We start from the raw sequence: 27,610 nt of genomic DNA, 5'->3' as shown, positions 1-27,610 counted from the left end.
CAGTTTGCTTTAAATCAGAGGGAACTGAAGCACAGAGAAATAAAACCATTTCAAAGGAAATCTGTAACTCTTGAACAGATGAATTGACTTACATTTGCAGCTTTCATTTTGAAAATGGCAGGAATGTAGTTCTTACTGTGAGGAGGAATTTTAGGTTTCTTCAGGTAGACAGATGCTGGGGCTCTTGTGACTACAAAAGTATTACTGTTTTTTCAAGTCATCAAGCACTTGCTGCTTTGTGATTCTGGCCCATGCATCAGGGATTTGACTTTTACCTGCAAATTTCCTCTTGTATTTCTCTTCTAAATGCAATCTAAAGTGAGAGATAAACCACTTCCAATAGGGTTGCATGGATGAATCTGGAGTGATTTTCCATGTGGCGTGATTCCCTCCTGCCTCTTTATAGTTCTTGTATGGGATTATTCGGCCATCACTATGGTGAAATGAGGAATCACTTGCCACCAAACTCGTACAGCAATCAATGGTCAAGTTGTCTGTTGTTTTCCAATACCATCCATTGACTGCCTGAGGACGGTGGAAGGGAACACTGTGGTCTCCATCATGTTCATGAATTGTGTTTGTGCAAATGGCTCTACAGAAGGGACACTGTTCCCAGCAGCCACACAGGTGTTCAGAGAGTATTTTCTCAATTTCAGGAACCATTTCATCTACAAGCTTACTCAAGCAATTTTGTTCAACTGCCTTCATTTCAGGACCCAAAGCTGTACTCATGGCTTCCTTGAGAAACTCCATGTCTTTAATCTCCTGGTGTTCAATGCTTATCAAGTCACTTCGTGGAAAGATGAGGTTGCTCCCCAGATGGTCACAGAACAAATCCAGCCACTCAGATGTTGTGCTGCTTTTGTCTTTAGCTTCTGCTGTGGATTTATGAATAGCAGAGAGCAGGGCATTCTTAATGTCATCTAAACTTAGTTTTAATAAAGCCTGTATTGTTTCAGCTCCTGATCCTGAACAGTACTTTCTAATACATGTTTCAATATAACTCATGAAAAATGTTTTTGGATCATCGATATATTGATAGTACTTTTCAAAGTTCTCTTCCTCTGCCAGAAAGATAAGAATGTGTTTCTCCAAGTTAGCTCTGTTTTCATTGAATTCAGGGCAAGAACTTCTCATGTCCCCAGCAATTTTAAGGACTGTTTTTTGCTTTATGGTAGTAGACACAGCTGGAGAGAGTTTCTTCCATAGAAAATCAACAAATGTTTTGATAGAAGTTGCTCCTTGGCAGGAGATTTTAAAACTCATGAAGAAATCATCTTTCTTAGACTCCAAATAGTTAACTGGGTCATTTGCTCTCTTGAATTCACTGTGCATTTCCTTAAAACACGTTGAGGCTCTTCTAAATAAATGCCAAGATATGTCAACTTGATATTTTTTTGTAAAGGAATACCTTTCTTTTCTAGGTGCAGATTTTATTTCCTCATCTACCATTCTTAGGATTTTATGGAAATCACTGGAACTGTAATCACATTGTTGCATTTGAATGTCATTAATAGTTTCCTTGTACCTTGTGAAGATCTGCTTAGTAGTCATAGTAATGGATTTTTCATCACAGGGCTCTAAATGATTTTTGAAAAGGTAATCTTTCTTATTCATTTTAACATGTGTGGTGTAATTGATTTGAAATATCTCTCCAGAATTTTTATTCAGTGTTTCTGCTATATTTGTCTCACTTTTGAAATAACTCAAAAAGATGTTTTCAGAATCTAGCTCAATGTCAGGCTCTTCAACTTGAGGGAGAGTTGAGGACACATCACTGACCCATTTTGTCCAAAGTTGGTAAAATTTTTTCTGTACCTCTTCCTTACTTAACGCTTTGTCCTTTATAGATAATGCCAACTTCCTGCTCTTTTCCAATAATTCTCTTTCATAGTCTGTTTTTTTCTTATCTAACCTTTCTTGAGTTTTTTTGAATCTAAGAAGTTCATTGATTTTTCTTTTGCATTCTGAAATAAGTGTCTGTTTAAGCATGAGGAGTTTATGCCCAAAATTTGCCTTCCATTGAATTAAAATTTCACTATCTTTATCTTCATTTAAAAATTTTTCAAATTCTTGCTTGACAGCTTCATATGTTTTTGTAACTGGAGGCTCAACTGTGCTTATGCTGAGTCTCTGGATTTTCCCATTCTTAATCTGGTTGGTCAGCTGGTTCTGCAGTTCCAGTACATGACTCCTCAGTTGCCAGGTCCACTGGTTGTACATGGTTTCCAGTTTGCTCATGGCCATGACCTCTCGTGTGTTCCTGAAACTGAAAATAAAGTTCTCACTCACCAGAGTTTTCCACAAATCTTGAACACGATATTTTATATCTGATATCTTCATGATGTCCCCCTTGGATTCCTGTTTGGCAGTTAGGAGAATTCTGCTTTTCAGTTCCTGGACATTGAGGCTGTAGCGAGGATTGGGAGGGGCCATTGGAGGATTGCCATCCCAGAGGTGAGCAAAATAGTAGACTTGAGTGTTGACATCAAATTTAATGACATCACTGAAGCGAGTGATGTCTGAGCACTGTTCATGTTCTGCTGCTAATTTTGCCATTTCATCTAATCTCTGCTCTAATCTCCTACGTGCTTCCATCAGTTGGTCTTCAGCAGTAACTTCGCCCACATTCTGATGGACAAAGATGCAACTTGGTGAGATTTTCACCTGTTTCATCCTCAGAAAGGCCTGGACAACTATCTGTAGGATATCCTGCATCTCTGATGGATTCTCCCCAAAAATATTGATGAGAGTCAAGTTCCCAAGTCCAATGACAAAAGTTGCTAATTCATTGTCTCTATTCTGGGATTTATTATTGAGTTCAGGGGCTCGGAGACCTTCAGTATCCACAACAAGCACAAAATCAAAGCCAAGTTCCCCTGTGAATGTCTCCTCCACCTTCAGGAGCTGCATGTAGGCCCCCCGGGTACACCTGCCTGCACTGACCGTGAACTGTAGCCCAAAGAGTGTATTCAGCAGAGTGGACTTGCCTGAGCTCTGCAGGCCAAGGACAGAGAGAACAAACAGCTTTTTGTTTCCCAGTTTCTCAGTGAGCATGTCAAAAATAGCTGCTACCTACTTTATAGGCACATATGAGACATCCCCGTCCATCAGCTCAATGGGAACACCAGATATCATTAGATCTGAAGCAATTTCAGGAAGGGAAAGGAAGAGAATCTCTTTTTTGGAGGATGATTCTTCCAGAGCTTCATAGATCTGGCCAACCTCTCTGAGTAGTTGGTCAATTCCCAAAGGACAATTGTTAATTTCTTTGGAAATAGCTTCTACATCATTTTGCAAGTGAATTGGGAATTTGGTTGTTGGTATGTTGTCCTTTTCTGTTTGTGGCTGAAACCACAATGATCTTTGTTCCTCACATAGGTTATCTAAGAGTTCTGCAGATAGGTTTTCTAAGAACACACTCAGCCATTGCAAGCAGAAGAGTTTCATATGAGTTCCTGGATGTTGTTGCAGAATTTCAAGGGCAGATTGCATTAAAGCATTGAGAGGAAATGCTCTCTGCACTTGTTCTTGCCGTATTTGTATTTTCTCCCTTTCAATGTCACTCTTGTGTTGCTCAATGCTCCGATTCCCCTTTTCTCTCAGATGGTAGAGTTCTTTGTCCTTCTTACACCAGTGTTGCCACAGATATCCCTGAAGGGGTAAAAACTTTTCCTTAATCTGAGATAGTTCCATTCCTGACAGGAGGGCCATTATAACCTGTGCCTTTTCTTTGGCTTCCTTGCAGTCTCTCTGGTCTTCATCAACAAGAAATTCTTTCTGGCGAGCAATCAGGGCACAGTCTTCCAGGCTGAGGGAAGTGTCAGAGGACTCTAACAAATGCCTGATTGCAGCTGTAATCTCCTCTGTTAATTCTGCCTCATTTCTATTCCTGATGCCAATTCTCACTCTCTGACCAGAATGATTGGCTATGGGTTTTTCTCTGTCATCAAGCAAGAAGATCGAAGGTTTTTGTGACTGAGATATGTCACGAACAATTTTCCGGTTTTCTTCGTTGTTATCAGAAACTGACATGAGGACCACAATGATAGAAGAGATTTCCTGCAGGAAGGTGAGCTGCCGCTTATGTTTCTTTACATCTCCATGTAGATTGGTGAAGGTCACACAGTTGTCAAATCTGTCCCCATCATCACCCCCAGGACAGTACCAGCTGACTTCCACCACACCCTCCATCAACAGAGAGTCTTTTGTGCTTCCTCTGCAGTGGCGATGAAAAAATACATCGTGTTTGTGTTTACTTAGAATATAGTTCATGATCTGAGATTTGGAAGCAGAGAGGCCATCCCCAACTCTAATGAAGGACACAATGGAGGTAAAGACACAACACATCTGCTGATTCCTGTAACTGATCTTCTCACCAGGTGATTTACTAACTTGCTGCCAACTTTTTTTGATTTGCCTGAGAGACCAGAGGGAGAACTCAATCTGAGAATTACAAGGATTAGGCACTACAAGAGGGAGGGCAAATTGGCAAATGGCAAGTTTGCCCAAAATGTACTGCCTGGCAAAATCATCTGCACAGTGAAAAATTGCCATCTGAATGTCCATTGGGTGAATGTGGTGCTCGCTGGGCTGGGATGGCCTTATGGATGAAGGCTTTAATGAACTAGGGTCATCTTCAAATATGTCCTCATATGGGTCAAAATCCTCATTAACCTGATTGGAAACTACGTGGTGTTCTGTGTCTCTATCATCTTTGAAGATCAAATGTCTCAGACCATAATCTAGCATTAGCAACTTCTGCAGGAAATAAAAGGGAAGCTCCTGTTCAGAAGTGGGCTGGGTGTTGTACACAGAAGTCTTGTAGATCAGATGGAAGTTAGCTCTGCTCATCTTTTTTGGGTAGTACATTTCTAACCCTAGCGTTTCAGTAGGTCTAGGAAGGGACCATTGCCTATGACCTCCTGTTTCCTATCTTCATTTTCATGTGTTTCATGAAATTGCTTCTCTCTATGGAAGACACTTTCCAACTGCTTTGTCACTTTGTCCATGTGCAAAGAAGACATAGTGGCTTTATAATCCCCACTGATGAGCAAGCTCAGGTCTTTCTCTATAGTTTCCCAATCATCATCTGCTCTAGGTTTTCCAAGGACATGGGCCACCTCTTTAGACCATGATTGTCCCATGTGTTGTTTCATTAATTCCAGGCGTTGTCTTTTGTCTTCTGGAGCAACAGCTGTGACTCCAACTGTGGCTGTCAGACCCGTTAGCATCAGAAATGCCTGGGCCCTGTACACGGAAATACTTTTGAGTTCTTGATATTTATTGTGGGCAGTCTGTGCTTCTTTCAGTAGGAAGCTTAACTCGTCCCACCCTAGACATTGGAAAGTGTTGTTTGCCACCTGATATCCTGCACCAACTGCAATGGAAAGTAGCAAAAGGCATGTGTCTGTCTGGCCTGCATCTTGGAGGTAGCTGAAGAAGGAGTTGAGAGCCGAGTTGATTTCATAATTGGCCTTTCTTTGAGCTTCTTCTATTGACTGTGGGGACTCAGATTTCATCTGCAGGTCCATGAGTTCATTGTAGGATTTTCTTAAGATGTTAACTAATTCAGAAAATTCAGTGACTTTAAGTTTCTCTGGCTCAGGATCTTTCTCTGCCTGGAAGATCCACTGCATGATGGAGTGAGCGTCAGGAAAGTTTGTCACTTTGTAGATGTGAGGATCTAGAAGTCTCCATAACTGAGATTTAATGAAATTGGTGTTACAAATCAAAAACGTTTTGCAAAAGTTGACAGTTTTTACTAGAAAACTCTGCAGATCACCATTTGTAAGACACATGTTAATCCACATGTCATAACCTTGCATTGTTTCAGTTAATGTTTGCATAAAGTTTACTAATTTTTGAAGATTATCTTCAGGTTCTGATATTTCCCAAGACTTCACATCTTGGAGAAAACCTCTAACCTCCATCTGAGCACTCCACAATTTCTCCCCACCCTGCATCCAGAAATTGAAACTCACCACAGCAGTGTATGTGTCTTTAAGGTAGTTAGCCACTTGGAGTGCATTCTTAAAATCACTTCCATGTCGAAAATTGATGATGTCCCATATGGGTACTAGTTTAAGCTTCCAGTCAATGACATGCCAGGTTTGATTGCTGGCAACAAGGCCAGCTTTCCATTGCACAAATCCATCTGCTTCTGGTGGGCCACCTGTCTGGGCCATAGACAGTTGCACTTTGGCTTGGAGATTTTGTAAAGCTTTTTTCTCAGAGTCTGCTTTTGCATGAGAATTGGCCACTTTCCCACCTGCAGCAACATTCACTCCAAAGCCACTGTAGCTGCCCCTGATGTAAGCATCCAGGGCCTCTGCTGACTGCTGCTTCACTTCTGCCAGTTGCTCACTCTGGAAACCCTCTGAAATGGCCTTCCACCAGAAGATTCTTCCCAGGTGCAGAGGGCCTTGGTTAGCATGAGAGCCAAACCTGTGGAAGAAGTTTTCTGTCCTGTGCCTTAGCATGTGGAGTTTGTCTGGGCCTGAGGTATGATCCAGTAGTTCTTCAATGCACTTAAATTCCTGCAGAGCAGCCGTGGATAACTGGAGCTGATCCATGGAGAAGTGGCAGGAGGCCAGGGGCACATAGCTGAACTTGGTTGAGCAGTAATAAGAGTGCTCAGAATGTGATTGTTTGGTTTCCTTGGATTCTGAGTGTTTGTTCTGATCCATACCAGCTTCTAGACTAAACCCCCAGCCTCCACCCTTAGCTGATGCAACTGAGCTGAAGCCCAGCTTCTCTATACTCTGGGTGAACATGGACTCTGCTTCATGAGAGGTGAATTCAACTGTTTCCATCCATGTGCCCTGCTCAGGGCCATGGAGTGAGACCACCTGGGGCACAGTGAGTAGCTCCTCTCTCCACTCTAACAGGTCACTTTGTTGGCTGGTTTTGTAAATGCCCTTCAGGGCCAGTCCTCCAGATGCCCATCTCACCAGATCTCTGTCTGGAAGGTTTTGTCTTGTCATCAGGGTCCCCTCTGTGAGCTTGAGCTGTCTCTGCATGTTGTCCAAGACCTCCTGAAGGGGCTTTTCAGGTGGTGGCCAGTACTCCTCGGGTATCTCCATTGCTTGCCTCAGCTCCTCTTCCTTTCTCTGCACCGACTCTTCCTGTCGCTGCTTCCCTTCTGACAGCAAGCTTTGTAGCTCCTGTAGGGCCTCTTCTGCCTGCATCTGTTTTTGGTTCATTAGTTCCACAGGAGTCTGCTTTGACCCTGAAAGACCTGACTGTGACAGGTGCAGCAGCTCCTCCAGGGCCCTTGTTTCCCATGGATGCTGTGCCTGGGATTTCAGCTTCTGGAGGTCCTCTTCCTCGAGGTGTTGTAAGGCCTGGGTACAGGTCACACCCAGGTGTTCCTGCAGCTTTGGTAACCAGTACTCAGCAGCCAGCCCCACTGCTCTCAGCCTCTCTTGGAGATCTTGCTCCCTTTCATCTCTCAGGAGATGTTCATCATGGGTGAGTCCTCCTGTGGCCATGGCTGCATGAAAAACATAAATTCAGTTAGCCTGTCTGCTTCTTGAAATAGGAAGTGTATCAACCTCATGACCAATGGAGTAAATATAGAAAAAGTAAGTACCTCCTTGAATTGCTCAAACACTAAATTTTTGGCCCACATCCACTATTTCTTTTCAATTTACCCTGTTTAATTTATCCTTGTCCTCTACCAGCTATCCTTTTGTCATTGTCTTTATCACTGCTTTCTTGGATTGCTATACTAGTCAACCCATTTGCTAGGATTTAAAGTTTCATCTCCTCCAAAATTCATGTTGTTCAGTGCTGACATTCAAAGCTGTCCAATACCTGTGACATCTACATTGAAGATGAACTTTTACCATGTCCTGGTTACGTCATGTTTGATTCAGCTCATTGAAACTTTATCTCGGAAAGCAGCAGAAGTGTTTGGGCCCCTGCATCCTCTTAGGAGATCCAGATGAATCTCTTGGCTTCAGCCTAGCCTAGACATAAATATTGCAGCAATTTGAGGAGTGAATGATAGAACTCTGTCTCACCTTCTCTCTGTGTAACTATCTTTTAAGCAAGTAAAAAAATATATTTAAAATTCATGTTACATTTCCTTGTACATGTAACAATATTAAGAAATTATTGTGCAGTGAAGGATGTGTGCTATTTTGTCTCTTCCCTTCTCCAAGTGGCAATGAAGGAAGAAGATTCTAACCAGTTCAAAGGCTTACACTTCGATTTTGGGTTTCCTACCATCCTGAATTATGAGCCAACAACTTTGGCTAGCATAAATTTTTCAACACAGTTATTTTGTTATAGTATCACAAATTATACTAAGACAAAAATCAGTGCCAGATTTTAGTGGGATGTTGTTGTAACAAACACATAAAATTATGGAAGTAACTTTTGGGTAATGGGTAGATGGTGGAAGATTAGAAACAATAGACTAAAGAAATACAATATTTCTAGGAATGGATTATTAGGACAGTTATGATTAGGACTCAGGAAAGTCTAAACTTTTTAAAAAAAGATTTATTTGGAGAATCAAGATGGAGGAATAGGGTAAGGACACATTTGAATAGATGGAAAATCATTAGACAAGGTGAAGCAGACAGGGCAGATTCTAAGAAATAGGAGAGGATAGGCTGGTTGCAGAGGGGCATCTGGAGACTGATGGACATGGGAATGCAGTGGAGACAACTGTGTGGTGGGTGTGGTGTTGCAGTGACCAGATACCCCAGTGACAGTCAGTGAGTGGTAATCAGAACTCCACAAGTGGCCAGAGCTCCACCAGCAGCCAGGTGGGAAGAAGAGTTCACTGAGAGCTGAGGAGATGAACCCAGGCAAAGAACTGCCTGTCCTGCTGATGTATTTGATTTGACCAGGAGCAGAGAAAGTACACCAGAACAGAGTGGATCTCACTGCCCAGACCCCCACAAGAGCTGCATGGGGCACCGTTTTGTGTAGGGAGGCAAAGGCACCATTTTGTGGAGGGAGGGGACAGGACTGCACAGCCACTGACTTGGGAGTGAACTCATTTCTGACTTAGTGCATTGCACTGATGCGGCTTCCTACAGGTTAGACCCCCAGATCTAATGGCTAACAGATCCAGAACTCCACCACTGGCACACCAGTCACCAATGTTGCAAAGGTTGTGAGATTGGAGGGGCAACAGTGAGCTGTGTATGTGCTGAGCTAGGAGTGAATTCACTTCCAGCTCAGTGCATTACACTGGTCCCACAGGGAAAATAATACCACATTTGGTATCCTAGAGGTCAAAATGGGTCCAGGTATCTCTCAGACCTAATGGCTAACAGGTTCTGGGAAGATGAGCACCATCAACAACCTAACTATTTAGGATATTGGGTGTTTACCTAATCCTGGGAACTGCTGCATCTGGAAGAGGAAGAATGGTTATATAGACAATAATGCAACCACAGCATGGGATCACAGGAGGTGAAGCGCGGAGAACCAGGAGCTTTGGCTATGGAGACTGTGGTGGAAGCCAAATACTTGAGTCCAGACTTGAAACTCGCTGGAAGAATTAGAACAACTGATTTCCAAGCAAAGAGCTGGGTGCCAAATGCAATCAGTAAAATTGAACTGTAGATCTGTTGATGACACAGCATAGAAACCTGCTCCAAGGAGAAGAATCTGCTAATCAGAAATGCAATGACCAAGATCAAAAGAGGAGACAGAGGTACAATGAATGTTACTGAAGACTGCACCTGCAACGGGTAATAGCCTTTACCAGCCCCAGACTTAACTGAAGAATACATTGAGGAAATGAGGGATACAGAATTCAGAAAACTCACTATAAAGTGTCTTATTCAAAAAGGAAAAGCACATACAGGAGTTAAAGGAATTTAAGTAATATGTCACACAGGAAATAGCAACACTGAATCACTGGGTTTCAAAATGTACTTAGCGAAATAATTTAAAACAGTTCCCCTAAAATAGAGAAAGCACAGAACTGGAGTGACCCAAAGCAAACTTCACCACAACACGTGATAATCAAGCTCATTTCAATCGAGCATAAGGAAAAGATCCTTCAACATGCAGGTGAAAATAATCATTTGACGTACAAAGGAACCCCCAATTAGAGTCACAGCTGACCTCTTAGAGCAAACTCTATAGGCCAGAAGATAATGGAGTGACATATTCCAGATTCTAAATGCAAAATTATTGTTGGCTCAGAACAGCTTACCCAAAAAAGCTTTCCTTTCTTTTTGAAAATGAGACAAATATCTTCCACAGTAAAGAAAAGCTCAAAGAATATGCCTCTTTCAGACCTGCCCATCATGTGATGTTTAAAGATATGCTCTTGACTGAGAAAAAAAAGTAATAGTATCCACCAAAATCAAAGGCAAATGTGAAGAACATGCAAGTAAAATAACAACAAAAGACCAAATCAAACAATGAACAAACCATTGCTAAAATGAAAGGACCAAATGAACACCTATTCATATTAATCTAGAATGTAAATGGCTTAAACCCATCAATCAAATGTCACATTCTGGATTCAAAAACATGTATCTGTTGCCTAAGGGTACACATTTCACCAACAAATATCAGCAGAAACTATATCTCATGGATGGAGTTTAATGTTTTTGTTTCTAGTTTCATTTTTTCAAAACAGATTTTTTTTCTCATATCCTTCACTGACTCATACGTCATACAGTGGCATCATTTTCTTCAAGAAGGTTCTTGATTTTCTTTTAATTTCATCATCAATACTATTTAGTCATTCAGTACCAAGTTATTTAACTTCATGGCACTGTAATTTTCTATTTTTCTTCCTGATGCTGATTTTGTTTTGTGGCTTTTCATTTAAGGAGATGTGTGCATAGTAACTGTGTAATGGAGACTATCATATCCAGATGTGAGGATACAATGCAGTATGCATCTCTACTTCCAGATCAAAAATGGACTCCCAATGAAACTTAAATATATCTTGACAATAGGATGCCAGACTCTCTGCCATGGTCCATACCCACAATGATGCCCACAATGACTGTTTATGAAGAACTACACTTGTGTATAATAGTGTAGCTATTAGAGAGATAGGGGATATACAGGAGAATAGGGGATAAAACAGGGGAGTAGGGGATATAATAGGGGAAAACAGTGTGGGAGGGTGTGGAGATTTGGGGATGGGATAGAGGAAATCCCAGAGCCTATGGTACTGTATCATGGAATAATAATAATAAAATATGGGAAAAATACAAGGGGTTGTATGAGAAACTACCATGAATAAGTATGTTTGACAAACTGGAAAACCTTAAAGAGGTTTTATAATTTCTCAATACATATAACCTACTGATACAAACCAAGAAGACATCAGTAAACAGACTTTTAAGCATTGGGAAAAAATTAAAGCAACCTCCCTTCAAAGAAAGTCCAAGATGCTGATGCCTCTTTTATGGAATTCAACAAAAACACTTAAAAGGGTACTGGCACACAATTGCTTAGCAACATGTAGCACCAACATCCCATATGGATGGCGGCTCTAGTCCTGGCTGCTGTTATTCTAATCCAGTTCCTTGTTAATGTGCCTCAGAAAGCAGCAGAGCATGGCTCCAGTCCATGGGCCCCAGTTCTCATGTGGGCGACCTGGAGGAAGCTCATGGCTGCAGATTGGCTCATCTCAAGCTATTGTGGCCATTTGGGGCGTGAACCAATGAATGGAAGATCTCTACAGAGTGCAGTTTTTTCTCTCTGTATTATTTTCTTTCTGCATATCTGCCTTTGCAATAAATAAATAAATAAATAAATAAATAAACAAACAAACAAAAGGGCATATCTGAAGATATTATGTAGCTTATTCTTCCTTCCTCTTATCTGTTATAAATTATTCATTTCACAGTATGTGTGTTTCCTTTAAACTTGGTTCTTAGTGGTACACAGCAATCCTTTTGATTATATATATATATATATATATATAACATATAAGATATATATCTTATACCTGGTAATGTTGCTTATTTCTCTTATTAGCTTGTATTTGTTTTTGGATTATGTTGGAGTATCTCTGTAGGCAATAATATTATCCACATATCTTGACAGATTATTACTTAAAAGATGATATGCGCGTCTAGGACTAAGTTAAAAGAACCTATGCATGATTTCAAAATAACCAGTTTTAAGAATTCTAACAAAAATTGAAGAAAATGAAAACTCAAATACTCACAATAAATAAACAATAATTAAAAGCCCCCAACAAAGAAAAAACTAGGACTAAATGGCTTCCCTGGTGAGTACCAGTAATTTTTTTAATACATATTTATTAAAAATTCAAATACAGAAATAAAAGCACAATATCCCACCCAGTATACAGACAGCCACATAAATCCCCTTCCCTCTAATCCCATTCCGCAGAGGTTATCACACTGTGAACAAGTTAAATTATATCCTTTGAAACATTTTCCTTTGTATATACAAATACATATAAACACATATAAATGCACTTTTGCCTTTTACAAAAATGAAATCATGTAAATGTACATATTAATCTTCAATTTCTATCTTCATTCATTCAATATACAGAAAATTCACAACAAATCTGATTATCAGTCCTCTTGGGTTCGTTTTCCATTATATAAAATTCATATTCAAGCATCAATTACAAAACTCTTGATAATATACTTCCTGCCATCTTTGAGTTTCATCTCTAACCACTCCAGTATGAAAAGACTGGAACATAAATTACCTTAAATTCTTCCTGAAACAAAGGCAGTACAATCAAACAAACAAACAAACTAGGAACACACTCTGTAATTCCTAGATTTTGGCCTTTTCACTTTGTGTTACATTCTGCCTGGACTTTTCCATCTGGCAAGTCCCTAATTCTTCCAACAAATCAGCTTAAAAATGATCTCTAGAAGACAAGACTTCCCAACTTTTTTCAAGACATAATCACTTCTCTATTTACCCCTATACTTTATAGATAGCTTCTTAATTGTACTTATCTCACAGTACTGCAGTAATTGATTTACATGTTTTGAGTTACCTTTCCATCCAAAGGATCTGATAGAGTGTTTATCTTGGAGCAGGTACTCAGTAATTTAACTGTTGAGGAACCAATGCTTTAGGAACATTTGCTGAGCACCTACTATGCACAGAACCATATCCCAAGCATGAAAAGAAACTTACCATTTTGTCCTAAGGAACTTACCATATTCCTATTATTTCCCCTGGGTGGATGGGAGAGGGACAGAACACATTTATTATAAGACCACATATTGCTTCTGACATATAGTTGGTTTCAAAAATCTTTAGTCATTTGCCTCAAATTCATTTAGGAACAAGGCATTGCATAATCAAATAAATCACAAAATAACGGGTAGTTTGTCCAGCAGGTCTGTTAAATGTAGCACAGAGCCTACCAGATTCCAATTCTCTGTCCCAGCAGGGGAACTCTCACTTATTCAGCCTGCAAATTAGAAAACTGAGATGATATTATGCTAGGAAATTCCTAACACATCAAGAGGACATAATTAGTCCTTTTGTAATTTCTCCTTCCCAGAGGAAAATTAGATCAAGAGCAACAAATGAAGTTAAAGGAAGACAACGAAGAACGAGCTTGTTTTCTATCTGGTAGTGGTAGGGGGAAGGGAGTTGCTTTGTTTTGATCATAGGGTAACATTGTCCCAGACCAGGAGAGATGATTTATTCCTAGTTACTCACTATTTTTTAAAGGCTAAAGGTGTTAGTTATTCTAGTGATTTCAGGATCAGACAGCATACAAATAGAAACAAATTAAATTGGGGAATGGTGAACCACCTAGGCTGGAGAACAGGCAAGGCTGACCAAGGAGGCCCAAAGGAAGCCTCATTCATCAGAGTCCAAGTCACTGTCCCCAGCATTGGAGTGGAACTCCTCACTGTCCTCCTCGTCCTCTGAGAGGTGGACCTGGCTTAGTACACTCGGCCCAGAGCGCTGCCCAGAGTACCAGTAATTTAAATAAGCATTACCATCAATCTTTGGTAGACTCCTCCACAAAAATGGAAGAGGAAACATTTATTAACTCATTCTTTTTTTTTTCAATTTCTTTCCTTTCTGCGTGTTCTGTTTATTTGTTTGATGTAGGAATGTGGGGCAGAGCTGGAGAAAGTGAGTGATCAAGAGAGAGAGGAAGAGAGAGAGAGCGAGCAAGAGAAAGCATTCCAACTCCCCTGCTGAGGCCAAAGCCAGTAGTCGGGATTCAAACCAGGTTTCCCATGAGGGTAGTGAGGATCCAACTACTTGAAGCATTGCCTGATGCCTCCCAGGGTAAGCATTAAGAGCAAGCTGGAATTGGGAGCAGTGCTAGGATTTGAAATCAGGTGTTCCCATATGGGGCTGTGGGTGACTTAACTGCTAGGCCAAGCATCCATTTTTCCATTTTTAAAATTTTACTTTTTATGAGATTTACATACTTGATTAGGATATGAAGGATCAAGAGCTAGAGGAAGGTGGGTGAGACCATTATTTCTACATTCTTGTTTTTCGTTCTTGTATCTAGGGGAAGGAGGGAGATAAGAGGAGAAGCCATACCCAGCCTCCCAACCATCCCAGAGTCCACAGTGTGGGGCATTCTCTGAGGGTCCTGCTCAAGTGGTTGTAATAGTTCAACAGTTCTGAAGTGCTGCCTATCTCGGCACTCAAAGCACAATGAAATAGACTCCACTGGCTGACATAGTCCATCTTAGAGTCTCCGTTTGCCCAGGTATTCACTACCAACACTTGGCTGGCATCTAACTCATTCTTGAGGACAGCATTGCCTTGATATCAAGGGCAAAGACATATTTTTTAAAAAGCACAGGGCCCGGCGCAATAGCGTAATGGTTAAGTTCCTCGCCTTGCCCACGCCAGGATCCCATATGGTCACCGGTCCTAATCCCGGCGACCCTGCTTTCCATCCAACCCCCTGCTTGTGGCCTGGGAAAGTAGTTGAGGATGGCCCAAAGCCTTGGGACCCTGCACCGGTGTGGGAGACCTGGAAGAGCTCCTGGTTGCTGGCTTCGGATTGGCTCAGCTCCAGCCTTTGCGGTCACTTGGGGAGTGAATCATCTGATGGAAGATCTTCTCTGTCTCTCCTCCTCTCTGTATATCTGCCTTTCCAATAAAAAAAAAATATATCTTTATAAAAAAGCACAGAAGAATATCATTCATAAATGTAGATATTAGTATGTGAATTAAATATGAAGTCATTTTAACACTTCATGGAAACTCAAAATTAAAGGTTCAATTAATTTGGGTGCAAATGATTTTATAATCTGCACAGAAAATATTTTTTTCAGAATATTCTATGAACTTTTTGAAGGGCCCTCATGCATTAATAGCAAGTACAATTTCTCTCAGGAATTCACAGGTGGCTAAATATATGCAAACAGATCAGTGTAATACACAACTCTAATGGAATAGAGAAAACACCTTGTATAAAAACCTGAATTAATGCAAGAAAAACACAACAAAAATCCAACACACTTTTTTAAAAATTATTTTTTAATAATCTTACTTAGTTGATTAGGGCACAAGGGGTCAAGGGCTACAGGGTAAAAGTGGGTAATACCATTGTTTTCACACTAATATTATCATTTTTCCCTGTATCTGGGATTAGGGGAGCAACGAAGGGAAAAGCCCAGCCCTACCTCCCACCCATCCCAGATCCCCAACAAGAGGCGCACTCTGAGGGTCCTGCTCAAACAGTTTTGATAGTTCATCAGTTCTGGATTGCTGCTAATCTTTCAGTTCCAATCACAATGAAACCTATTCAGAGTCCACTGGCTGACAGTCTCTTCATGGTTGGGGTTCTAAGATCAGCAGTTCAGTTGGAGGGATCTCCAAAGAAACTTCATCTGAGATGATCCCAGACCTGATTCTTGTGCGAGTTTGCTAGTACAGACTCCAACACCGTCCGTCACACCAATCAGCTTATGCACATGTTGATCACTGTGATTGCTGGGTTCGTTCTGTTTCCAGCCCTGTCTTCCTTGTGAACCAATGGGTGTTGTAGCCCAGCTCGGTCCTGCCCACTTCATACTTGGTCCTCACGCAAACCAGTTGGAGCTGCAGCCTAGTTGGGGTGACTCCCCATAACCCCCACCAGTTCTGCCCCCTACCCTGGTTCCCATGCTTGCCAGTACGCACCGCAGGCTTGTCAAGTCTGTCCCATATCCCATTTAGCTCTCGCACATGTCAATGGGCATTGAAGCCTAGTTCAACCCAACCAACCTACTATCCAGTCCATACACCTACTGGCAGGTGCCCTTCTGTACAGCCACCTCTGCCCCTATCCTGGTTTTCATGCTCTCCAGCATGAATGGTAACCCCAAGGCAGGTGCCCACTATTTCCCTTCTAGGCTACACTCACTCCCAGATTATGCACTCTCCAGGTAGTTCTGGCATTTGACTTGACAGAATTAGCTCCCAGTGCCAGCCTCTGCCAGCAAATGCTGCGGCTAAGCCCAACCAACCCTCACCCACTCTAATTTTAGCTTGCACCAGTCGGAACAGTCGGCCCACCGTGGCCCTTCCCTTATCTAGCTCACATGAGGCCCACAGGTGTAACAGCTCTGCCTAGTCTGATCTGCACCCATCCCAACTCACGCTTTCCAATGGAAGTAGTTGTCCAGCAGGGGAGCCCACATTCCCCTTTCGGCTTTGCCTCCTCCTCCTGATTATCACATGTGCTGTTTGGGCGCTGCAACCACATCGGATACGGCTCATCTCACCTTGGCATTCCTTATTGTGTACCGGTATGTGTCACAACCGAACCTGGCTTGACCCACATTCTGTTCTGGTGCTCGGATTCGCCAGCCGGTGATGTGAACAGGTTCAGCCTGGTCTGCCCCCAACCCATGCCATGTGTATGCCAGTGGGATAATTTCCGTTGCCTGTTTTCTATTGTGCTTCCTGCGCTTACCTGCAGGGACTGTGTCCTGCCAGAGGAGTTGCCCAGGCTCCTCCATCAGAACCTCTCCCAGTGCCAGATTTCACGCATACCAGTGGGTCCATGAGCCAGCCCTGTTCAGTTCACCTCCTGTCCTAGCAGGAACAGCCAACACACTTTCATACTTTCATGATTTTATACATTAGAAATATAGGTTGTTTTCTTGATATAATAAGTTATATGCAAAAAAAAACAAAAACAAACAAAAAACATAGTTCAACTTAACGGTCAGTGGCGACAGCCTGAAAGCCTTCCTTGTAAGATCAGGTGTCCTGTCCAGCAGGACAGTCAACGGGGTCGCAGCCACCTAGGAGAGAATGAAGGGACAAGAGACACAAAGAATGGACAGCAAGACAGTAGGTCTGATCAAGCTGTCAGTTTATTGATTTCAACTGAGGGTTTTTATATTCTTCAATAACTAAGGCTCAGGGAAAGAGAAGCTGGGACGCAAGCCATGGTCTCAAGACCGATTGTTCTTGAGCAGCCACCATATCAACAATAGTAACCAACATATCGACAATAGCATAGGTAATCAGTAACAAGATGTTGGTAAGTACAGCATCAATCACATTCTGAAACAGTTGCTAGGAACAATTGAGGCTAAGCGTGTGATTAGTTTCATAACTTCTTTCCCAAGCATCTAGCCAAGTGGGGGTTTCCACTATCCCATAGGTCTATATTCAAAATGGCTTCAGTGTGGCTATAGTGCACGGCTCCTGACAATCAGGCATAAGAGAAGGTACACATTTTTACTGCTTTGTTAACATTGTAGCATTGGATCTGTCCAGAACAATTAAGCGAGAAAGTGGAGGGGACCCCATTCATATTAGCAAGGAGGAAGTGAAACTACCGGTATTGATAGAGACACACACAGTTATTAGTGGTTATAAATTCAGCACAGTTTCATCATGTAAGTTCACAAACAGCTGTATTTCTGTACACTGGGAGTGTCATAAGAATCAATGTAAATGATTTATAATAGCTTACAAAATACTAACATTCTTACTTTGAAATCTGCGAAGAAGCTGGATGACACATACTCCCAAACCTACAAAATAATGCCAGAGAAATTAAGAACCCCCACAGATTAGAAAACTTGCTGAGTGAAGTTTTGCTTGGACATCCTGTTGCTTGGGACATCCTGAATTCCAATATGAGGCATCTGGCTTGAATCTAGGTTGTTGTGCTTCGAATCCAGCTTCCTGCTAACGCCCATCCTGGAAAGCATCCTGGGGGCCAAGAGCCTGATCTCCGGGCTCTGACCTGGACCAGCTCTGGATGCTCCGGGTAGGAACCAGTGGGTGCAAAATGTCCATCTGTGTATCTTTCAAACAGAATGGAAATAAACAAAAATAAGAAAAATTGAAATATTGACATTTGCTACTATGTTGATTGCCTTTAAAAACATTGTGTTAATTGGAAGAAGCCAGATAGAAATGTCAAATATTATATGATTTCCTAATATGAAATATACAGAAAGGGTTAAATCATAGAGCGTGAAGGAAAGGTAATAACAGAGAGTGACTGGTTAATAAATATTGGATCTTCTGTTGTGATAATTGGAAAATCCTGGAACCTGAGGGAAGTTTCTTTCACAAATGTGTTGTTCCTTGACTCAAAAGCATAAGTATCTTGCTTTGGTCATTTCTTTAGATTGCACTCGCTTGGAAAGTTTTCCAATTGTACACAAATTTATTAAGATGTTTATGCTTTTTTGTTGTTTTGTGTTATTTTACATCTTAGGTATAACTAAAAAGTTTACATACAAACTAATGGGTGGTAGGGGTGATCTCTCACCCCCTTACCTCCCCAACGCAGCATGTCCCTAGTCTCTTTACAGTAGAGACTCCGTTCTCTGAATCTTGCCCACCTTTTAGGATATTTGAGGATACTCTGAATATCTTACATTTCCTCACATTACGTAAAAGCATATGCTTATGTCTTCCCTTTTTTTGTTTATTAAAGATCCATTTTATTTTTATTACAAAGTCAGATATACTGAGAGGAGGGGAGACAGAGAGGAAGTGGAGCTGCTAGGATTAGAACTAGCGACCATATGGGATCAAGGCGAGGACCTTAGCCACTAGGCCACGCTGCCGAGCCCCTTCCCTTTTTTTAAACTGGATTCTCCTCATCTATATATTCTTCAGTATTCTTTCTATTTATATAATTGGTAGATTTCTCAAAAATGTACTTTAAATCTATGTATATGGGTAAATAAATGTTTCTTGAATACCTGGATTTTTGAATTCTTCCTATTAATTTCTCATTAGGTTGTTACATTATGTCCTCATATTTTTCTTTCTTTTTTTCATAGCAATTGGCAGACTTTAATATTCAAGAAAAATTGAGTCCATCGTACACATTAAAAACTTAGGAAATTTCTTGCAGACATGAAGCTTCTAATTCAGCCTTTGTGGCAGCTTTGAGAATGAGTGACACATCAACATGGGACAATTTACACTCTCAAACATCATAATTTTTATACTGGGATTTTACAGCATCTCTTTATGTTGCACATATACCATCTTATATAGCATCTGGCTCACTTGATTACTGGACTGTAAATCTGCACTACTTCAGAATAAACATTTTTTTAAATGAAGCACAATAACCTATTTCATCCCATATATGAAAATGGAGACCTTTGTGTGTAAAACTAATTTAAGGGGAAAAAGCTTTAAGGCTCACATTTTAGTAGTTAACATTAAACATAGGACATAAAAATTAAATCCTCCAGTGACATTTCTAATACTGAGTCTACATTTTTAAGTTTAGAATATATTAACTGCAAAAGTTATAAGAAGGAAAAGAGATTTAAATTTATGTAGAACATTAAAACATATTCATGATGTCAGAAATTAAAAGCAAACCAATGAAAGGATTTCAGAATTGACTGAGTATAACTGATTTAGAAATGTAAATCACATTTTTAAAGAATATCATCTGGTAGCAAAAAATTTTAATTTATCAAACTAACCCACCAGTGTCAATCTGTTTTTGCCTATGTGAGAAAAATGATCATCTGTTTTGATAAATGTTGTAAAAAAGTAAATACTAGTCAATGACTAAACAGTACTTCTAAACTAACCAAAGCCAGCATGCAAGCCTTCTCATTCAATGGATGCTTTTCAAAACTTTGCTCCTTTTAAGATTATAGGGAAAAGTTTTTTTTTTAATTTCCACCTTGTGATTAATTCCAAATTAATTCATATAGGTAAAGGGAATTCACATCAAATGAACACCTGCAAAGTACTGAGGGACACAGAGTGAGAAATTGTTTTTAAAAAATTTAGGTTACAGTCTTGCCTAATTTCACAAGTCAGAGCTACTCCAAGCATCCCTCCTGCACACAGTGGGAGGAGCGATCATAAAACCGCCCTCACTGTAGGCCGGTGAAGATGTCACCTCCAACAGTAACTGCCTCACCTAAGTGACAACAAAGGTCTAAAGACTCACAAATCAGTGTCCCTATTAAAAACATGACATGTATGTTATAAGCACATTAAGTCCATTTAAACTAAATTGCCACAGAGGTTCCTTAAAATAATCACAATAATCTGAAAATATTTAGAGTTCTTTCCTCCAAGAAAAGGTTCAAATATCAGTCATTTCTATTTTAAAGCTATTGGAAACAGAACAAGGAACACTAAAGAACAGTAACAAAAAGAAGAACTCACTCCGATGAAGATTTGTTAGAGGTAGAGTTTGAAAGCAGCATCCACTGTTAAGGCTCCACCAACCAAAGGAACAAAACAATGTTAATCTGAAATTACATCAATGGCTGCTGCCTACAATATTGAAGACATAGATCATGGGTACTAATTTGTCCCTGAATTTCATATTTGAAATTTTCCTATGTTAATTCCATTATGACAGTTTTCACTAGTATATAATTGTTTTAACAGAAAAGTTTGTGTTTTCATAATCCAGATAATCTAGACACTAGTGTAAACATCACACTGACAAACTGCACATGTTGGCTTTGACGTCATCCGCCTCAGATGGGCAGGTGGTACTCGTGTTTCCTCAGGACCCTGACAGTACCTTTACAGAAGCTTGTGCACCTCACATGTGATGCTGAGATCTCCTGTGTGACCCAGGGTGTGTACGCACTCAGAAAGTGTTCGGTTCAGTCTGGCTGAAAGACTTGACTTCTCAGTTATCTGAATGCACTTGACTGACCTGCAATGCTATTAAACTTAGCATCTCAGGAGAATGAAATTTTCTGATGCTTCTCTAAGCTCAGCTGAGCTTGAAAAAATAGTTTGAAGGATAAAATACACATATATTTGATGTATAGACTGCTTAGGCCACCGTGATTATCATAAGTCCCAATTGCAGAAGCTGGATATGACAGAAGAGCCTTAGCCTCTGCCGAAAACAACATGTCCCATGCAAAAGGAAAACAAACAAAAAGAGATTATCATGGACTTCAATACTCTTAGTCAATAAGATGGCACACTTGGATGGATAGCTTCATGAAGACACTGGAGAGAAGGAGGACCTGGATTGCAAGGACGGTATGCCGTGCAGACATTTCTTCAATCTGGTTTTACTTGTGTAGTACAGACCTGCATGGCAGAGTGTATTTATGAAAAAGCAACAGACATATGAAGAAAATAGACACTATTTCTAAATTTTGTTAGGAATAAGAAGGCACCACTGATCTGAGGTTGTGATCTGTCATCACAGCTGATTTTTAGCTGTTTATTTCAGTATTTTTCTTACTAGACTTTTTATTGGGCAATGTCACTGCAGACCATTATTGTGGTTTATGGACCACAAACAATACAGACTCAGTAGTATTTCATCATTGAGAGATCATTCACAGTATAGGTTGACAAGACAGATTCCTTTTCCACCTCTACTTGGAATCCATACTGCAGAACAACGTTTTTCATATCCTCATAGCTCAATTTTATGGAAAGCTCATTTGCCAAATTTTCAAAGTGGTACAAAAGAGATCCTAAATTTATCCAAATTCCACCTGGCTTGAGTATTTTCCATATTGTATCGATATAATCAATCACGTTGTGAGCTGTATTGATGAAGACGCAGGTAGCAATGCAGTCCCAGGTATTGCATTCTGAATAGCTCTCCTGAAAATCTCCTGCAGTCATGGAAAAGTTGGACCTAGGAGGAAGGTTGTGCGGGTCCACGTCAGGGAGGAAGATGGGCCGGATCTGGTCAGCTGACCTCTGGTTACTGCTACACTGATGGATCCAGGGTTAAGTTTGTATTTGTTAATTTCAGAGCATTTGTTGAGTACAAAGTTGGAAGAAAAGAGCAAAAAAAAAAAAAAAATAAAATAAAAAAACAACCCTCCACTAGTTTCCTTGACAAGCATAGCCGAGCATGGCTATCTCCCAGGCAGGTCTTCCCAGTCCAGCACCAGGTACCAGAAAGCTCACTTTAGAAGGATCCCATCTCTCTTTGGGGAAGCTTTTTAGAATCTCCATAATGATCAGCTGGTAGCAGGCCTCTCTTTTGGCCTTCCCTGTTTCGCTGCAGTCCCTGACGAACTGTCTCAATGTGAACTTTAACTTGTCCATGTCGAACGCGGACGCCGGCGTGATCTTCCCACTGCCATCTTCTCCATATTCTTTATTTCTCCCCCCCCCCAGAAGTTGAGGGTTTATTTCTTCTTTTTTTTTTTTTTTAATTTTTTCCCCAGTGTGTGACTGTGGAACTCTCTTAGAAGACAAATGAATGGACTTTAAAAGGTGGAAGGTATTGAAAAATCACTTTCAAGATGATCATGGCTTCCCCGGCCCTCGTAATTTCCCAACGTTGACTACTGTATATATATGTATATATATATATATTTTTTTTATTCATTGATTACATTGTATTATGTGATACAGTTTCGTTGGAACTGGGAATCACCCCACCCCTTCCCCCGCCCTCCCCCCATGTGGAATATTCCACCTTGTTGCATATCCACTGATCAAGTACAGTTGAGATTCCCTCTTTGCAAGCATAAACCAAACACAGAGTCCAACATCCCATAGTCCAATCTAGTTCCTCAGCTTCCTGGGAAGACCCTGTCCGGTCAGAGGGCAGAACCATCAGACTATCAACCCGATCAATTAAAGGCTCCAACCTACCCTCAGCAACAATTAACTTCGTTGTGTAACTAATAGTTATAGTATTGAGTAACCAGTATGTTAAAAACAATTGCAATTTCTTAACCATCTTCTGTGATCACCTCACTGTCAATTCAGTTTTAGTTTATATACAACATATAACATAATATACATAAAGTAACATGTTTTACATAACATCATATCCTCTTAAATTAACGCAAACATATTCCTTATTTTCAAACATATGTAAGCAATCGATCACAATGGTTAGCAGATTTCTTGGTTATGATCAATACATTTTCAGATCTTGTCCAAGTGAAGAAGAAACTGAGAAAGTAGTTTCTGTTGATTAGGTGGAAGTGATCATAATTGTCTTGGTGTTTGATGCACTTGCTGCTGCATACTGGTGCCTCAGTAACTGAAAGCAAGTGCTTGCGCTCCAGCCTCTCCTCCTTCTTCTCGGTGCTGCCCATGGCACTCCGCCGCAGGCGAACCCAAATGCCCGGCAAGGGGCAGCCGCGGCCCTTGGCCGGCAGGGAGGCGGAGGGAAGAAGCCACTGCTGCCTCGCCGCCACCGTTGCCCTTGGCCTGGCCCGCCTGCGTGTGGCAGCCACAGCCGGGCCTGCCGCTACAGGGTCAGGCGCGCCCTTGCCTGCTGCCTGCCGTGCTCCGCCCCCGCCGCCCTCAGGCCTCCAGCGGTGCCAGACTTGGCCAGGGCTGCGGGGCTGCCGCCTTCTTCTAAAAATGTTCTACTATTGCCCAATACATTCAAATTACTTAGTCTAGAATTCCCTCCTCCATTTTCATCCCACCTGTCCCAAGGGCTCTGCTTTATTGACTCTCTCCTTTCATCTATCTGATACTGTGTCTATCACCCAGCATTCACAGAAACATGCTAAAGTATCAGAATTTATTGTACAGATTTGTTGAGAATGTTCAGTGCTTAGGAAATGTTGCTAGACAAGATCATTGCACTTGGGGAGCTTACATTTGAATGGAGAAGGCAGAGTACAAACATGCAAATATAATTGAAAGGAAAATCATTTCAGAATGGTGCTTTAAGCTTTTTTTGTTTAAAATTTATTTATTTTTATTGCAAAGTCAGATATATACAGAGCAGGAGAGACAGAGAGGAAGATCTTTCATCAGATGTTTCATTCACCAAGTGAGCGCAATGACCGGTGCTGTGCCAATCAGAAGCCAGGAGCCAGGAACTTCCTCCAGGATTCCCACAAGGGTGCAGGGTCCCAAGGCTTTGGGCCATGCTCAACTGCTTTCCCAGGCCACAGTCAGGGAGCTGGATGGGAAGTGGAGCTGCCGGGATTAGAACTGGTGCCCATATGGGATCCTGGCTTGTTCAAGGTGAGGACTTTAGCCATTAGGCCACTGCGCTGGGCCCAAGCTTTTTTTGTTTTTATGTAATTTTAATTTGCCTCTTAGATCATGCCTCCTCCAGTCTACCTAGTAATATCCTTTCATATTTGAAGCTTCTCTTTAAGGAAGTTGAACACCTATGCCAATATGTTATTTATATTTCATCCTAAACATATAGGTTTAGTTATTTTGTCAAATTTTTCCCTAGGATTTAAAAATTTTTGCTTATTTACTTAAGATACACATAAACACAGACACATAAAGATAGAGATAGAGAGAATATGAATCTGATGGTTAATTCTCCAAATGCCTACAGATTAAATTTGCCCCCTGCCAAAAAAAAAAAAAAAAAAAGAAAAAACAAAACAAAACAAACAAACAAAAAAAACCAAAAACAACCTCTAAAGGATCCAGGAACTCAGTCCAGGCATTCCACATAAATGGCTGGGGTCCAATTATCTGAGTCATCATTGGTTGCTTCCCAGGAGGCATAATTTTGTAAGAAGCTGGAATTGACACTAGAACCAGGATTTAAACTTAGGTCCACTAATATAAGATGCAGGCATCCTAAGTGGCATCGTAACCATCATGCCATATATTATATACTACAGCATACAACATATAGCTGTGACTCTTTCTCATTTACATTTTAATTGTAAACAACAATTAGTTACAACAACTGTATTCAATGTAGAAAGTAAGCATAAGGTTAGTTAGGTGCTCCAGCTCTTTAAACATGAACTTCTCTTGATTAAAAAATTATGGTTGGGGAAGTGGAAAGGGAGACCCCAGTTCCAACTAAACTGTATATATATATAAAAAAAAAACCAATAAAAACATTATGTACTAGGGTGCCTCAGTTCTGTAGCCTAGTGGCTCAAGTCCTCACCTTTCACTCGTTGGGATCTTATATGGGCACATGTTCTAACCCTGGCGGTTCTGCTTCCCATCCAACTCCCTGCTTGTGGCCTGGGACAGCAGTGGAGGATGGCCCAAGGTCTTGGGAACCTGCACCTACACGGGAGACTCTGGGGAAAGACCTTTGGATCGGCTCAGCTTTGATCATTGTGACCAAATGGGAAGTGAGTCAGAGGATAAAGGATCTTCTTCTTTGTCTTTCCTCCTCTCTGTATATCTGACTTTCCAACAAAAAGAAATAAATCTTAAAAAAAAATTATTTAGTAGGAATAAAGGGGGGGGCGGTTATTGCTGTGTCTTTGAAGTCCTTGAAGCTCTTAGGCTTGCACTGATTTCTTTATTGCAAATGACCTCCTCCCCATTTTGCAATAATATTTTTCAAAACTCTGTGGTTAGCAATGCTTTGATTTGGCTTAACTGATAATGCAAGATACCAAAATGTTTCTAGTCTGCTTAAATTATATGTTCCCTCTTCTCCCTGATTTGAAGTTTTTTTTTTTTTGAAAAATGATGACACCACATTTATGTTTGTAGTCTTTGCATATCTTGTTTTAGTTTCCTTTTTTTTTTTTTTGATTTATTTATTTTTACTGGAAAGTCAGATATACAGAGAGAAGGAAACACAGAGAGGAAGATCTTGTATCCTCTGGTTCACTCTCCAAGTGGTCACAATGGTTGGAGCTGAACTGATCTGAAGCCAGGAGCCAGAGACTTCTTCCAGGTCTTCCTTGTGGGCGCAAGGTTCCCAGCTTTCCTAGGCCACAAGCAAGGAGCTGGATTTGAGTGGGGCAGCTGGGATCCTGGCGCTTGCAAGGCAAGGAATTTAGCCACTAGGCTACCACACTGGGGCAGTTTTTGTTTGTTTTAAACTAGTGTTTCAATTGTTTTTCTTCACAGCCACCCCATCCCCTACCCTTACCGCAGCCCAAGGACTCACACACATTACTCCATAGACATCCTCCTTCCTCTACCACTCTCATTCTCCACAAATCACTCTGGCACAGAAGTCCTCCCCTCCTTCTGAATCCCTCCCATACGAATGACTCAGAATTACTCTCCAATCATCTCTCCCCCACACTCTCAAATGACCTCTCTCAACAACCCGATTTAACCTTCCCCACCCCCACACATCCTCACTCCCAGAAAACATCAAGTTCCTGCTTATACATCTCACCCAACCAAGACAACAACCCCCCCCCCCCTGCCCAATTAAGCTAGCCCCTGGATTTTTCCCGGGGTTCCAGTTCTAGTCTGCTCCCTCCAGTCCACGCACAGCTGGATTCCCTCCCCACCCCAAAACCAACCCCCACGGAAAAGCGTCTTTGCCTCAGGTACATCAAAGCCCCATTCTCTGCCCCTAGCTCAAGCTAGGCCAACCATTCTGCTCTTCTCTCGCTCCACCTCGCTGGCTCCCTTCGTCCCCATCCTTCTGCCTTCTGCCGCATTCCTACATGCCCTTCGCCCACCATTACAGGTCCTGCCTCCTACTTCCACCCGGGGAGAGGGTCTCCGAATCCCTCTAAATCTCTCTGCAGCATTTCCCCTGCCATCCCTGTCCCATCGGGCCTTCGCTGTCCAGGGTCTCTGCTCCCGGTCCCTGGGCTGGCCACCTTCTCCTGCAGCATGTACTCCTGGCCCCAGCTCCCTAGCTGTCTGCGCCCTGGAGCTCTTGCCAGCTCCGACCTCTTTCCCAGGGGCCTCCCACGTTCTCTCATGCTTGCCTAGGGCTTGACCTGTAATGGCGGCTGCTGAGCCATGGGGGAAATGGGTGATCCCTTTGCATATCTTAATCCCCGTGTCCCTGATAGTTCCCTATGATCATTTTGTCTATTTCCCACTTTGTTCTTTACCTACCTTTTGTCTCCTTGAAGCCAAGTTCCTGTCACCCAGCTGCTCCAGAGAGATCTGGTGGAGTGGGTTTCTTCCCTGAGGTTGGTAGGCTGCGGACTCAGGCTCCTGCCCAGGCTTGGTTACTTATGTTAGAATGGGGGCTATATTTATCAGAGCAAGCAGCAAGTGAAGAATTTGGTTTCACTTTTACTTTCCTTTTTTTCCTCATCACAAATATTTTTGTTTGTTTAATTTAAGACAGTTGATTTAAAGGAACCCTGTATGTGTTTTGAGTCTTGATAAAGAATTTTTTCTTTGAATCTTAAGTATATGTCTTTAGAATCTGGGAGGATCAAATTCAGATGACTCAAAGTTCAGTCAAGAAAGACAATTTTGAGTTATTTGAGTACTATTGGTCATAGTTTGTTCAGTGTCTGATGGCAATCATATTAAGTGTAAAACAACCTCATTAAAGAGGTAACTATCG

General features: G+C 41.3%; 2 pseudogenes; both read right to left on the bottom strand.

Moving 5' to 3' along the window:
- Positions 1-27,250, bottom strand: LOC101518156 (interferon-induced very large GTPase 1-like; annotated as a pseudogene).
- On the bottom strand, positions 20,966-23,418 carry LOC131480201 (carnosine N-methyltransferase-like; annotated as a pseudogene).
- Positions 27,251-27,610: the final 360 nt, after the last annotated feature.

The sequence above is a fragment of the Ochotona princeps genome, chromosome 4 (genome assembly GCF_030435755.1).
Source record: "Ochotona princeps isolate mOchPri1 chromosome 4, mOchPri1.hap1, whole genome shotgun sequence".
In the NCBI taxonomy this organism is placed as follows: Eukaryota; Metazoa; Chordata; class Mammalia; order Lagomorpha; family Ochotonidae; genus Ochotona; species Ochotona princeps.
This window is presented reverse-complemented; position numbering and strand designations above follow the sequence as displayed.